Source organism: Papio anubis, chromosome 10, assembly GCF_008728515.1.
Source record: "Papio anubis isolate 15944 chromosome 10, Panubis1.0, whole genome shotgun sequence".
In the NCBI taxonomy this organism is placed as follows: domain Eukaryota; kingdom Metazoa; phylum Chordata; class Mammalia; order Primates; family Cercopithecidae; genus Papio; species Papio anubis.
In genome coordinates this window covers 14,821,767-14,834,588 of record NC_044985.1, presented here as the reverse complement: position 1 = coordinate 14,834,588, position 12,822 = coordinate 14,821,767, and the positions used below count along the sequence as shown (strand labels likewise).

At 35.4% G+C, this 12,822-nt stretch overlaps 1 protein-coding gene across 6 annotated transcripts in view; it reads left to right on the top strand.

The window, feature by feature from the left end:
- Positions 1-12,822, top strand: part of DPP10 (dipeptidyl peptidase like 10) — a 1,394,248-nt gene that overhangs the window by 1,213,648 nt on the left and 167,778 nt on the right. The window lies entirely within an intron of this gene.

The following is a 12,822-nucleotide window of genomic DNA, read 5'->3' as shown; positions in this document are numbered from 1 at the left end:
AGAACAAATCACACAATCATATGAAGAAAACCTCTTATATCTACATGTAATACATACAGACCCGGCGCGGTGGCTCACGCCTGTAATCCCAGCACTTTGGGAGGCTAAGGCAGGCGGATCATGAGGTTAGGAGTTTGAGACCATCTTGACCAACATGGTGAAACCCCTCTCTACTAAAAATACAAAAATTAGCCGGGTGTGGTGGCGTGCACCTGCAATCCCAGCTACTTGGGAGGCTGAGGCAGGAGAATTGCTTAAACTGGGAGGCCGAGGCTGCAGTGAACCAAGATCATGCCAGTGCACTCCAGCCTGGGTGACAGAGTGAGACTCCATCTCAATAATAATAATAATAATAATAATATTACATACATGTATGTATTTATTTACATTCTCACTTTATATCAGTGATGATATTAAAATTAGACATTTAAATTAAATTTGGTAAGACATTACGTTTTACTGGAATTTAAATTACTACGTACTTCTTGCAATTAAATATGTTAAGAGACTTTGGAAATGATTGGAATTCACTAATAACTTTATACTGAAAAACATTTTCAATTTGCCCAAATTTTTTACTAAAGAATATAATACATAAGGTACAAAAAAATGTATACTTAAGAATTACAAATAATTACCAATGATATAAAATACTATCAAATACTGATTACAAATTTTTACAAATTTTTGGTTCCTCAGCAGGGAAGATTTTTATCCTCTGGAAATTCTAAGTATGGATATGGGTTAAGGTCCTGAATTTTATTATTATTCTCACTATCGGTTGTTATAATATTTAGAAAGTATAATTAATAATAATGCTTAATGTATATCTCCCACTTTTTTATTGTTCCTAATACTACATTGAGAAAAAAAAAAAACTAATAATAAAATGGGGGCAAGTATTGGGGATTTCTCTGTCTAGCAAGGAAATGCTTTTCTCAAGAAAAATCTGGAAGCTTGTCAGTACCACGTGAGAAAGGAAAGACAGTTGGTATTTAGCTGCTGAGCTCACCACCTCCTGTGCTTATTACATTCTTAATTGTTTCTCTCTTACCCCAACTGGGTTCATGATGCAGGACCAAGGATGTCAAAGTAGCACTAGTATTTTCAGAGCAGTGCATTAGGGCAACAAAATGCCTGATCTTTCCATCCTAATGTTAAAAATGCTCAAGCCCCATGTCTAAGCTTTGCTGTTCAACACATCACCACTAGTCACATGTGTGCATTCACATTTACATTCAGATTAAATACAATTATGTATTCAGTCTGTCAGTTGTACAAGTCATGTCTCAAGTACTCTAGTCGCCTATGGCTATGGCTACAATATTGGGCAGCACACACTGAACATTTCCATCACTGAAGGAAGTTCTATTAAGAGTCCTGACCTAAGCACTTACTTAAATGCTAATTTGCATTTTTAAGTTAACAGTTCCCTGGCATCTTGCTTGAAATACTCTGATGACATAGTAAAGGTCTCATTCCCATACTGATTGTGTTCTTTCCATTTAATAGTTGGCACTAGGTAATTAGTAGTGTCTCCTGGGATGACAGGCAGCAGAGCACAGCAGTCACAGTGTTATAGTGTTTTAGCCTATAAACCTTTGACAAAGGCACACATCCCTTTATCACAACTTGTTTGTCAAAGTAGAGTAATTAACATATTGCATCCAATCTCAGATACCATCAATTGAAAGATATACCATTGTTTTGTGTTTTCATGAGCAGTTAAATTAATGACATTCCATTTGGTCTAGAGTCTGCCCAATTCCGGAGATGTTAAACTGTGAAAAAAGTGTGCACCTTAGGTTTATTGAAATTTAAAATAAGAAGCCAAACTTTTACTCATTTCCAAAATTGAACCTTGTTGCAACACACAGAAAATGAGGCAACTTAATTATAGAAAACCTTACTCGTTAGTGTTTTAATGGATTGAGAGGCTTCTTAAAATACTTCTCTATTCCTTTATTTATTTTATGTATCTAGCTGTATTTTGTCCCATTCTAACTCTCTTGCTTTTGGGTGTTCAGTTACACATATGTTAGAACATTTTATATTGCTCCAAACTTTTTTCCTAACACTTCTTCTCTTTGTATTTTAATTTGAGTAATTTCAACTGACATATCTTTAAGCTTACCATTTTTCTTATTGGTGATATAGAATCTACGACCCACCAGTGGCAGTTTATATTTCTGTTTTATATTTTTTCCATTTCCAGCATTTCTTTTTTTAATTTCTTTTTTACAAATTGTTTATTTTAGGTTTGGGTACACGTGCAGGTTTGTTTTATGGGTAAATTGTGTGTCTCAGGGGTTTGGCATATAGATTATTTCATCACCCGGGTAATACACATAGTACCCAATAGTTTTTTTAGTCCTCTCCTTCCTCCCATTCTCCACCCTCAAGTAGACCTTGGTGTCTGCTGTTCCGTTTTTTGTGTGCATGTGTACTCAATGTTCAGTTTCTCTCGTAAGTGAGAACATCCAATATTTGGTTTTCTGTTTCTACATTAGTTCGCTTAGGATTACATTAGTCCATTTTCATGCTGCTATGAAGCATATCTGAGACTGGGTAACTTATAATGGAAAGGAGTTTAATTGATTCACAGTTCTGCATGGCTGGAGAGGTCTCAGAAAATTTACAATCATGGTGGAAGGCAAAAGGGAAGCAGGCACCTTCTTCGTAGGGCTGCAGGAAAGAGAGAACGAGCAGGGGAAAACCTCACTTATAAAACCATCAGATCTCATGAGAACTCGCTCACTATCACGAGAGCATCATGGAAGAAAACCACCCCCATGATCCAATAATCTCCCATCAGGACTCTCCCTCAACACCTAGGGAATTACAATTCAAGATGAGAGGTGGGTGGCAACACAAAGCCAAAGCATATCAAAGGTTATGGCCTCCAGCTACATCCATGTTGCTGCAAAGGACATAATCTAATTCTATTTTATGACTGTTTAGTAGTCCATGGTATATATGTACCACCTTTTCTTTGTTTAGTCTGCTTTTGATGGGCATTTAGGTTGATTCCATGACTTTGCTATTGGGAATAGTGTTGTGATGAACAGACACGTTCCTATGTCTTTATGGTTGAACAATTTATAGTCTTTTGGATATATAATTAATAATGGGATTGCTGGGTCAAATGGTAGTTCTGTCTTGAATTCTTTGAAAAAATCACTAAATTCCCTCCCACAGTGGCTGAACTAATTTACATTCTTACCAGCAGTGTATAAGCGTTCACTTTTCTCTGCAAACTCACCAGCACCAGTTATTTTTTGACTTTTTAGTAATAGCCATTTTGACTGATATGAGAAGACTGGAAGAAGGTACCTGCTTCCCTTTTGCCTTCCACCATGATTGTAAGTTTCCTGAGACCTCTCCAATCATGCAGAACTGTGAATCAATTAAACCTCTTTACCATCTATCTCATTGTTTTATTTGCATTTCTCTAATGATCAGTGATGTTGAGCATATTTTCATATGTTTGTTAGCCATTTTTTCTTTAAAAAAGTGTTTGTTCATGTTCTTTGCTTATTTTTAATAGGGTTATTTGTTTATTGCTTGTTGATTTCTTTAAGTTCCTTATAGATTCTGGATATTATAACTTTGTCAGATGCATACATTATAAATACTTTCTCCAGTCTGTAGGTTGTTTGTGTGTGAATATTTCATTGTGCAGAAACTCCTCAATTTAATTAAATCCCACTTGTCAATTTTCATTTTTGTTGCAATTGCTTTTGGCATTTCCATACAATCTTTTCTAGTTTCTATATCCAGAATGTATTTATTAGGTTATTTTCCAGGATTTGTATAGTTTTAGGGTTTTCATTTAACTCTTTAATTCATCTTGAGTTGGTTTTTGTATGTGGTAAAGAAAGGGTCCAGCTTCAATCTCCTGCAGATGGCTTGCCACTTATCCCAGCATTATTTATTAAATAGGGAGTCCTTTCCCCATTGATTGTTTTTGTTGACTTTGTCACAAGATTATAGTTTTGCACCTTTATTTTGTTTTCTTTAACGTGTTCCATTGGTCTATGTGTCTGTTTCTGTACCAGTCCCATGCCATTTTGGTTACTGCAGCCTTGTAGTGTAGTTTAAAGTTGGGCAATATGATGCCTGCAGGGTTGTTCTTTTTGCTTTTATTTTTAGCATTTTTATTTCCTTCTTTCTTGTATTATATTATGTTATTTTATTTCATTCTGCTGCCATTTCCCATCTAATCATGCATATGTCCTATCTTTTCCACTAGATTCTTTAACATAGTAATCATCTATATATTAAATTTCACAGATGGAAATTTTAATATATAAATGATTAATATGCTAAACATGTGTCATATATAAAGTTAGTTTTATTGTTTTATCTTTTGACAGTGTGTTATTTATTTACTTGCATCTTTGTGTATCTTATAATTTTGCTTAAAAGCCATATATCTTGAGTACAGTAGTAGAAATGTAATAAATTGTTTATATATTTTATCCAGAAATTGCCTCTTTTTTTTTTGGCAAGGACTTTATTATAGGGAGTTGTGCCAATATTCAGGTGCCGAGTGCTATGGTTTGAATGTTCCCACCAACACTGATGTTAAAATTTAATTGCCATTTAACAGTGTTGAGAAGGGGGCCCTTTAAGAGTTGATTAGGTCACAAGGGATCCACTTTTAAAAGTGAAATAATGCCATTATTGAGAAAGTGTGCTCCTGATAAAAGGATGAATTTGGCTTCACTCTTCTCTCTGTCTTACATGCTCATTCACCATGTGATGTCTTCCACGATGGAACAAACCCCACCAGATGCTGGTGTCATGTTCTTGAATTTCCCAGACCCCAGAAGCATGAGCCAAATAAACTCCTATTTGTTATAAATTATCCGGGCTGTGGTATCCTATTATAGCAGCAGAAAATAAATTAAGACACTGAGTTTCTGGTTTTCTGCTTCTGGTCACTCTCAGTTCACCACAGGCTTCCAAATACTCTGACTTACCTTATGATTAAGTGTGGGCTGGTCTGTCAGGTAGTTTCTCTCGATGTCTCATGCACTCTTAAATCCAGATTTCCTATGTGCACTTCTGTCTTGGAGAAGGTTGTTCTTTCCACACTCTTATAATTCCCCCAGCTGTAGACTGTTGTGTATTACTCAACACTTTCTAGCCTAGTGTTGGCAGAAAGGGAGGATGACATTTTCCATTTTTCTGTTTTACTATCAGCCTTAGGTAGGGAAGTATGTCATGAGTTTCGAGGGTAGAACCCAATATGAAAATCCTACTGTTCTTTCATTAGTATGAACTTTTTAATAATCTGTGCCCAGAATGTATTTCAGGTCTTCCCTTAGGATTTTTTTTTTCTTCTCTTTCTCCTGAGGGTAGAAGTATTTGCTACTATTTTGCAAGTGGTATAAAGCTTTTGTTCTATAGTAGATACAGAAATGGATCTGGTTTCTTAGACTGGGGGAATATGTGTTATTGTTACTGTTATTGAGTAGGACATTGTAACAAATGTAATCTATTGCTGGTGGGAATGCTATTAGCAAAAGATGTACATTTGGTTTTGGCTATCAGTTGAGAACTAATCTATAGCAAATAAGTAAATAAAAGCATGATGTTTTATTGTGTTAAAGTGTTTAAGGTCAATAGCTTGATCTTCAGAGATAAAACTAAAACTCACTATTGAAGAGCATGAACTAGACAGTTAGATTAGTTCTATACTATAGTTAATAGAAAGGATAAGCATGCAAATAGGAAAAATTAAAGTCAATTCTTAGACTTCCTGTGTTAAATTGTTCTGTTTGCAAGTGACTTACATACTTGCCCAAAATGTCTTAAGGAAAACAGACTTAAATGATTCATATAGTCAGAAAGTTCCCAAGTAGTTCTAGTTTCAAATGTGACTTAATAATTCATAATCTTTATTTATTTTTCTTGGTTTCTTTTTCCATCATTTTGGTTACATTTAAGACAGATATTCTCTGCGGTGACAAAATTGCTCTAGTAATGTCCCACCTGTTTCCAGACTAAACTGCAGCCGGAAATAATGTTTTCTTCTGTTCCAGATTTGTTATCAAACACTGCATGATGATTATTAGCTCTGAATAGTTACATAGCCATTGTATCAGTCATTGCCACCATAGCATAATCAAGCCTCTTACATGGTATCCCTGGCATCTAAGAAGAGCCAGATTCCTTCTAAACACATTGACAAAGAGTGAAAGAAGACTATATTCCCAATAAAATATTAGACATTTTTAGGAGAAATAGAATTAACTGATGCCAGTTGGCTGTTTTAGTCAACTGGGGTGCTGTAACAAATTACCACAGATGGGTGGCTTAAATATCAGACATTTATTTCTCATAGTTCTGCAAGCTGGGAAATCTGAGGTCAAGGTTCTGGAAGATCTGGTATCTGGAGAGGGTCTGCCTTTTGGTTTTCAGATGTGGTCTTCTCATTGGATCTTCACATAACGGAGATCAGAGAATAAGCATACTTTCTTGTTTCTCTGATAAGGGCACTAATCCCATCATAAGGGCTTCCAACTTTACGATCTAATCATCTCTCAAAGGCCCCATATCTAAATGTCATGACATTGGGGATTAGGGTTTTAACATAAAAATTTAGATGGAGAGGACACAACATTTATTCCACAGAAGTGGCCAAAAAACCAAAAATGACTATTGTATTCAAAGATATCATTGATAGTTTTCATTTACTTGATATTTCACAAACTCGTATTCTCATCCTTCTCTAGTATTCATGTTTCTCTAGAATTCAAAGACATTGGTCTAATACTAAACTGTGTCCACCATGCCAAGTTACCTCAATTTTTGTAAGCTTTTTATCTTATGTCCAGTCTAAGAGTAAAAAGCATTGTCTTTTATTCTAGGTTGTAATTTTGAGAGGCTGAGTTGTGAAAAAGTAGAAATGTTACTACGTCTAGAATCTTCTTTTGCAACTGACTTTACTTTTAAGCTGTTTATGCTGAGATATATACCTACCACTTAAAATATCTCAATCAAAGTCTACGTTAACACTGTCATTCTCAAAGAAGGACTATTTATTCATTTGTCATTTAAAATATATTGTATCACGTAATCCTTTCAGTCAATTCATGGGGGAGATGATATTGTCTACTTGGTACTGGCATTGCTCTGATCCCAATGATAGGCCAAATAAATGTTAGATTAAGATGCGTCTCCCTCTGACTTCAAAATTTTTGCTAATTTTAATGTAATACGATACGTGGATAAACGGGCAAAAAATTTATTCACATGAGTTTTCATGTTTTAGATAAACTATTGGGAAAAAATTGTTAAGTAATGATTGGGAAATAAAGAGTATTCCTGGTTTCTAATATTATACAAATCTCAGTTGATTATTTTAAACTAGTGATGACATTCAGGGTATGTCCAAAAAACACTGGGAGTATAACTGTGTTCATGGTGGGTATAATTAATTTTGATTCGTGTTTTCATTGTTCATTAAATTATGATTTTCAAAATATTTTAATTCTAAATGTTCTGTTTTATCCAGTTTTTGTTTTTAAATTCATATAGGTTTTTAACTGGGTATATGAGTAAGAAAAATATGTACGTTTAATATTTGAGTTCTGGTCTTAACTATAGCAGTTTTATAAACCAAGATGATTTTTAAATTTAATTATTAAAAAAAATATATTTTTTGGTTTGCATTGACTTACTAAATAGATTTGCAGTTCAGAATAAATCATAAGTAAATATTCTAGTTTGAACTAGGACTTAAATAAAAAATTAAATTCATTCAAAGTTTTCATTCAAAGTCTAGTTTTCTGCTAGTTAATTAGGTAGCTTTTAGCCTCAAATAGCTATTGAGCACTGGTAGCATGGCTAGTGCTACATGTTGAAATAATATTTTAGATATGTTACGTTAAATAAAATATATTATTAAAATAAATCACAGCTGTTTATTTTCAGTTTTACTGTGACTGCTAGAAAATTTAAAACTATACTTACGGCTTGCATTTTATTCTATTAGATAGCACTGACTAGATCAAGCTCCAGATCTAGAAATTTAGAAAGTCCTTTAGATTTTAAATCTTCTAAACTGATGCCTATAAACACCAATATTTAAAATCATTTTCTTTCTCTTAGCTAACCAGCAGCTTTGTGAGAATTTTTATTCAGTGTTTCTAGAGAATGCTGAAGTCACTGAATCTCACCACTTGTGCCCCATCTGTATTTATACAAATGGAATAGTGTGACAACTGATACGTAAAACAATGTATTTTATTGTGTGTATATTCTGTTATTCATAGTGTATTCAAAACCACTTCTAAGGCAAAAGAACTAGTAGCTGAGATTGTCTGCTATCATATACACAATATTGACAGCTGAGAACAGTTTTCAGTCGTAGAAATATGGGCATTTTCTTGAGCATAACTAGTTGAATGTTGAAAAAAAATAGTACTCATTGAGGAATTATGCCCTGTATTTGAAAATATTTTAGTTATTTCATTATAGACCTTGGTGTGCTTTTGAGGTGCTCTTGAAGTAATGAAGTCTTTGTTATGTTGGTTGGTTTGTTGGATGGTTAATTAATTTGGTATCTCAGTGCCATATTTCATTAGCAGGCACCCTTGTACAAAATATTCTATTTTTTTTTCCTATGACCTAATCAGGTCATATTGCTTGTGCATCAAGAGTCATAGTACCCATTTCATGAAAATCATTTCTATATAGTTAGAACATAATTGTAAAAATTATTCAAAATGAAAGACAAGGGCAAGGAAAAAAATGAGCTCTTTAGGAATTAGAACAATTGTTATTTTCCTACAGATATCCTAAGAAAATGATGCACAGTTAAAAGAGACTAAGTGAAACATTTAAAATTTTTTATCTTGTCCCTGATGCTTTCATTTCCTTCCTTGATTGATTGTTATCATGGCATCTATCTATCTATCTATCTATCTATCTATCTATCTATCTATCTCTCTCTATATATATATTTTCTTTCTTTTCTCTTCTTTTCTTCCTTTTTTCTTTTTTTGACAAAGTCTCACTCTGTCACCGAGGCTGGAGTGCAGTGGCCCGATCTTGGCTCACTGCAACCTCTGCCACCTGGGTTCAAGTGATTCTCATGCCTCAGCCTCCTGAGTAGCTGGAACTACATGCGTGTGCCACCACACCTGGCTAATTTTTTGTATTTTTAATAGGGACTGGGTTTCACCATGTTTGCCAGGCTGGTCTCAAACTCCTGACCTCAGGTGACCCGCCTACCTTGGCCTCCCAAAATGCTGGGATTACAGGTCTGAGCCACTGCACCCAATTATCATGGCTTATATTTTAAAAAGTAGTTATGCAGTTATATATAACAGTTAAAACTCTCACCTACATAGCTTAATATGAGTATCTGGAAATGTTTTTTCCTCTACTCTGTCCCAAAACAGAACAATCATTAATGATATAGTTTGGGATTTAATTGATATCCTTTGTTATACTGTATTTCCAATGCAGCCAAATGTGATTTTATTATTCAGCTGGCTATCTTTTGTTCAATGTCAGAATGAGTTAATCACTTTCTTTCTAATAGTTACCACATTTCAGTGAGTTAATGTCATGAAGAATATATCCAGAAAGCAATAACATAGGCTAAAATAGAATATTATAAGGAATATTCTCTATCTGCCTGTTTCACTTCAAGTATCATAATATTGAATGCAATTGCTAATTAAAAGTTTAAGGAATCAAGACATGCCTAAGAATACCTAGATAATTGACCTAGATAATCCTAATAACGTTAGGTGCCTTAACCAAGTCATTAAAATAATTGTATTTATTCTGTTCAGTCATGTGTCAGCCACTAGTTGTTAAATATCTCCTGATACATTTCTTAGTTCCTCACTCTCTTTCCTAAACTGTTCAGTATGTATTTATTACCTGGACTCTAAACTTTCTTTTTATATGTACTAGGTGTGATATTTCAAACCTGTGCTTTTTACTCATATTTTGGGTTCTGACCATGATACAGCATTGGGAGGAGATTGTAAAAGAGCTGTTGAGAGTCACTGCCTTATCTGTAGTCTGAACTAAAACCGTCTCTCTTCAGATAACTTAAAGAGTTCATATATTTATAAATTATTTCTAATGATTTTTATGATTCAGAAAATTTGAGGAATGTCAGAGTATACTTTAAAAATGGAGAGAAGTGGCTGGACGCAGTGGCTCATGCCTGTAATCCCAGTATTTTGGGAGGCCAAGGTGGGTGGATCACCTGTGGTCATGAGTTCGAGACCAGCCTGACCAACATGGAGAAACCCTGTCTCTACAAAAACAAAAAGAAAGAAAGAAAGAAAAAAAAAAACAGAAACAAAAAACAAAACAAAACAAAATTAGCTTGGTGTGGTGGCACTTGCCTGTAATCCCAGCTACTCGGGAGGCTGAGGCAGGAAAATCGCTTGAACCTGAGAGACAAAGGCTGCAGTGAGCCAAGATCATGCCACTGCACTCCAGCCTTGGCAACAAGAACAAAATGCCATCTCACAAAAAAAAAAAAAAAAAAAAAAAGGAGGAAAGGAAAATTTGAAGTCATAAAACACTGATCAGTTTTCTAGCGTCAACATGACTTTTGGAATCAAGCACAAGTGGGCATAGAAGTAAAGAAAACATGCCTACATACTTCACGGTGGTTTTTTTCTTAAACATTTTTTCGTATGTTTTCTATTTTTGCTGTAAATCATATGTACTCTCTCCCCCTTGCCAGCAGTTACATGCTTGTGACATGTAGCTTTCCTAAGAAGGAAAAAATGTTTATTATTAAACCTCAGATTCTGATGCCTGCTCTGATTTATAGTTTATGGGTGATGTGTTTGGCATTTTGAAGGCTCAGTTGGTTTTGATGAGCTTCAGGACTGAAAACTTGGTCCCTTAAAGAAGAACATTCTGCTTTTAGTAATAACCAGGTTAATGTGGGCCACATGCCAGTCCAGCTGAATATACATGAAGTGATTGAAATTGAAAGTCAATTCCTTACCTATTTGAGTTTCATGCCATGAGGAACCTTACAAATAGAGGTCAGAGGGATTTTTATGTTGAAAATCAGTAGAGTGTTACCTTTGCTATGGGAGAAAACAACTTTCTTCAGATATTAATGTCAGCATTAGAGTAATTGCTCTGTGAAACTCTGTCTCTAGAGTTCCATTCTCTCTTGAACAACAAATCTTTATCATCACCTTAGTATTCAGGTCATTTTTCATAAGCAGCACATAAAGAACACATTAATCTTTATAGATGTCTGCCTATATTTTTATCTCAAGGTTAGTTATTGTCAAATATTGTCAACCCACAGCCTTTTCCTTTGCCAAGAGTTCTTTATTAACTCCTCCGAAAACCTCGCATCTTTCAAAATAAAAGCATTGATTTTCCCTTGAAGATGTTATCATTACCTGGAAACTGAGGCAAACAAAGTTAAATCATGTGTTCAAGTTTTCAGTGTAAATGCTGAACCAGACACACAATCCACACATATATTTTAATCCATAAACTCACTATTAAAGTTATAATGCAGACTTCGACTAATATGATGATGCAACCTATTCATTAAAAATGTGAACTAGTAAATAATGTTCACGACCAATATAAATGGATGCTTAAAAAAAAATGACCCAGACAGATGTCATCAAGATGGCTTACTAGAAGCCTCTAGGGCTCACCTCCTCCACGAAGAAGAACCGTAACAGCAAACCACACATTAAATAGGATGTTTAAGGGAGAACAATGAAATTCAGCAAGGAAGTGATGAAGACTTTCTGGGGCATGGAAGCTTGAGATGGTGGCATAGAGAGGGAAGCAAAGAATCTGGCCAAGATTGGCTCAGAACCAAGAGGTACTCCCCATAGATCTGAGAATAGGTAAGTGGAGAATGCCCCAAAGCCCACACTTCAACCACAGAAACTTGAAATTCTAGCTATAGTAGATCCCCTCAGCCGTCACAGGGCCTAAGTCCATGAGAGGGAGTTGCCTGGAGTTCATAGGATTTTATTATCCCAGAGAAAAAAAATTAACACTAGATCACCTTCACTTGTTGAGACCCAGGTTACTGCAGCGCAATGCCATCTTGAAAGCATGGTCACTATCAGAGTATATCCTTCCCTGAGAACCAATAGCCCCTGCATCTCCACATCCCTGGGGCCTCACTGACATCCATCCCACATCCATTCAGAGGGTTGCAGTATTGCACCACCAGCTGGACCCAATAGTTCAGCCATGACTGTTGTGCTGAAGCACACGCAGGACCCTCCATCCTAGAGTATAAACAGTCTAGCACAGTGAGGAAGTTTTCTCCAGGACAGAGAAAGCTGACATGCGTGTTCCCCAGAGGCTTAAAGCCACCAGTTCAAGGCATACCACCACAACCAGCAATTACATTTACTCCAGCAGCAGAGATGCCATGTACTTGTACATGTTCTTGAAGGGCCTGAAGGCTGGTCTGCCTGCTATCCCCACCTCTGAGCAAACTTGTGCCATGGCAAATAATCACAGAATGGCCACCAGGACACTTGGAGACGTTGATTACCAAATAATTTTTATAGAGACCATATTACTGTGACCACTCAGAACCAAAGCCAAAGTATTTTATCCAAGTAAAACTGTAGGACACACATACAAAAAAATATCTTTCCCTATAAAAACTACTTCATAAAACTGGAAGAAGAGATTGTCCCACCAGATGCACAGATATTAACACAAGAATACCAAAAAAAACTATGATTTAAAGAAATGTCTGTTCATATCCTTTGCCCACTTTTTGATGGGGTTGTTTGTTTTTTTCTTGTAAATTTGTTTGAGTTCTTTGTA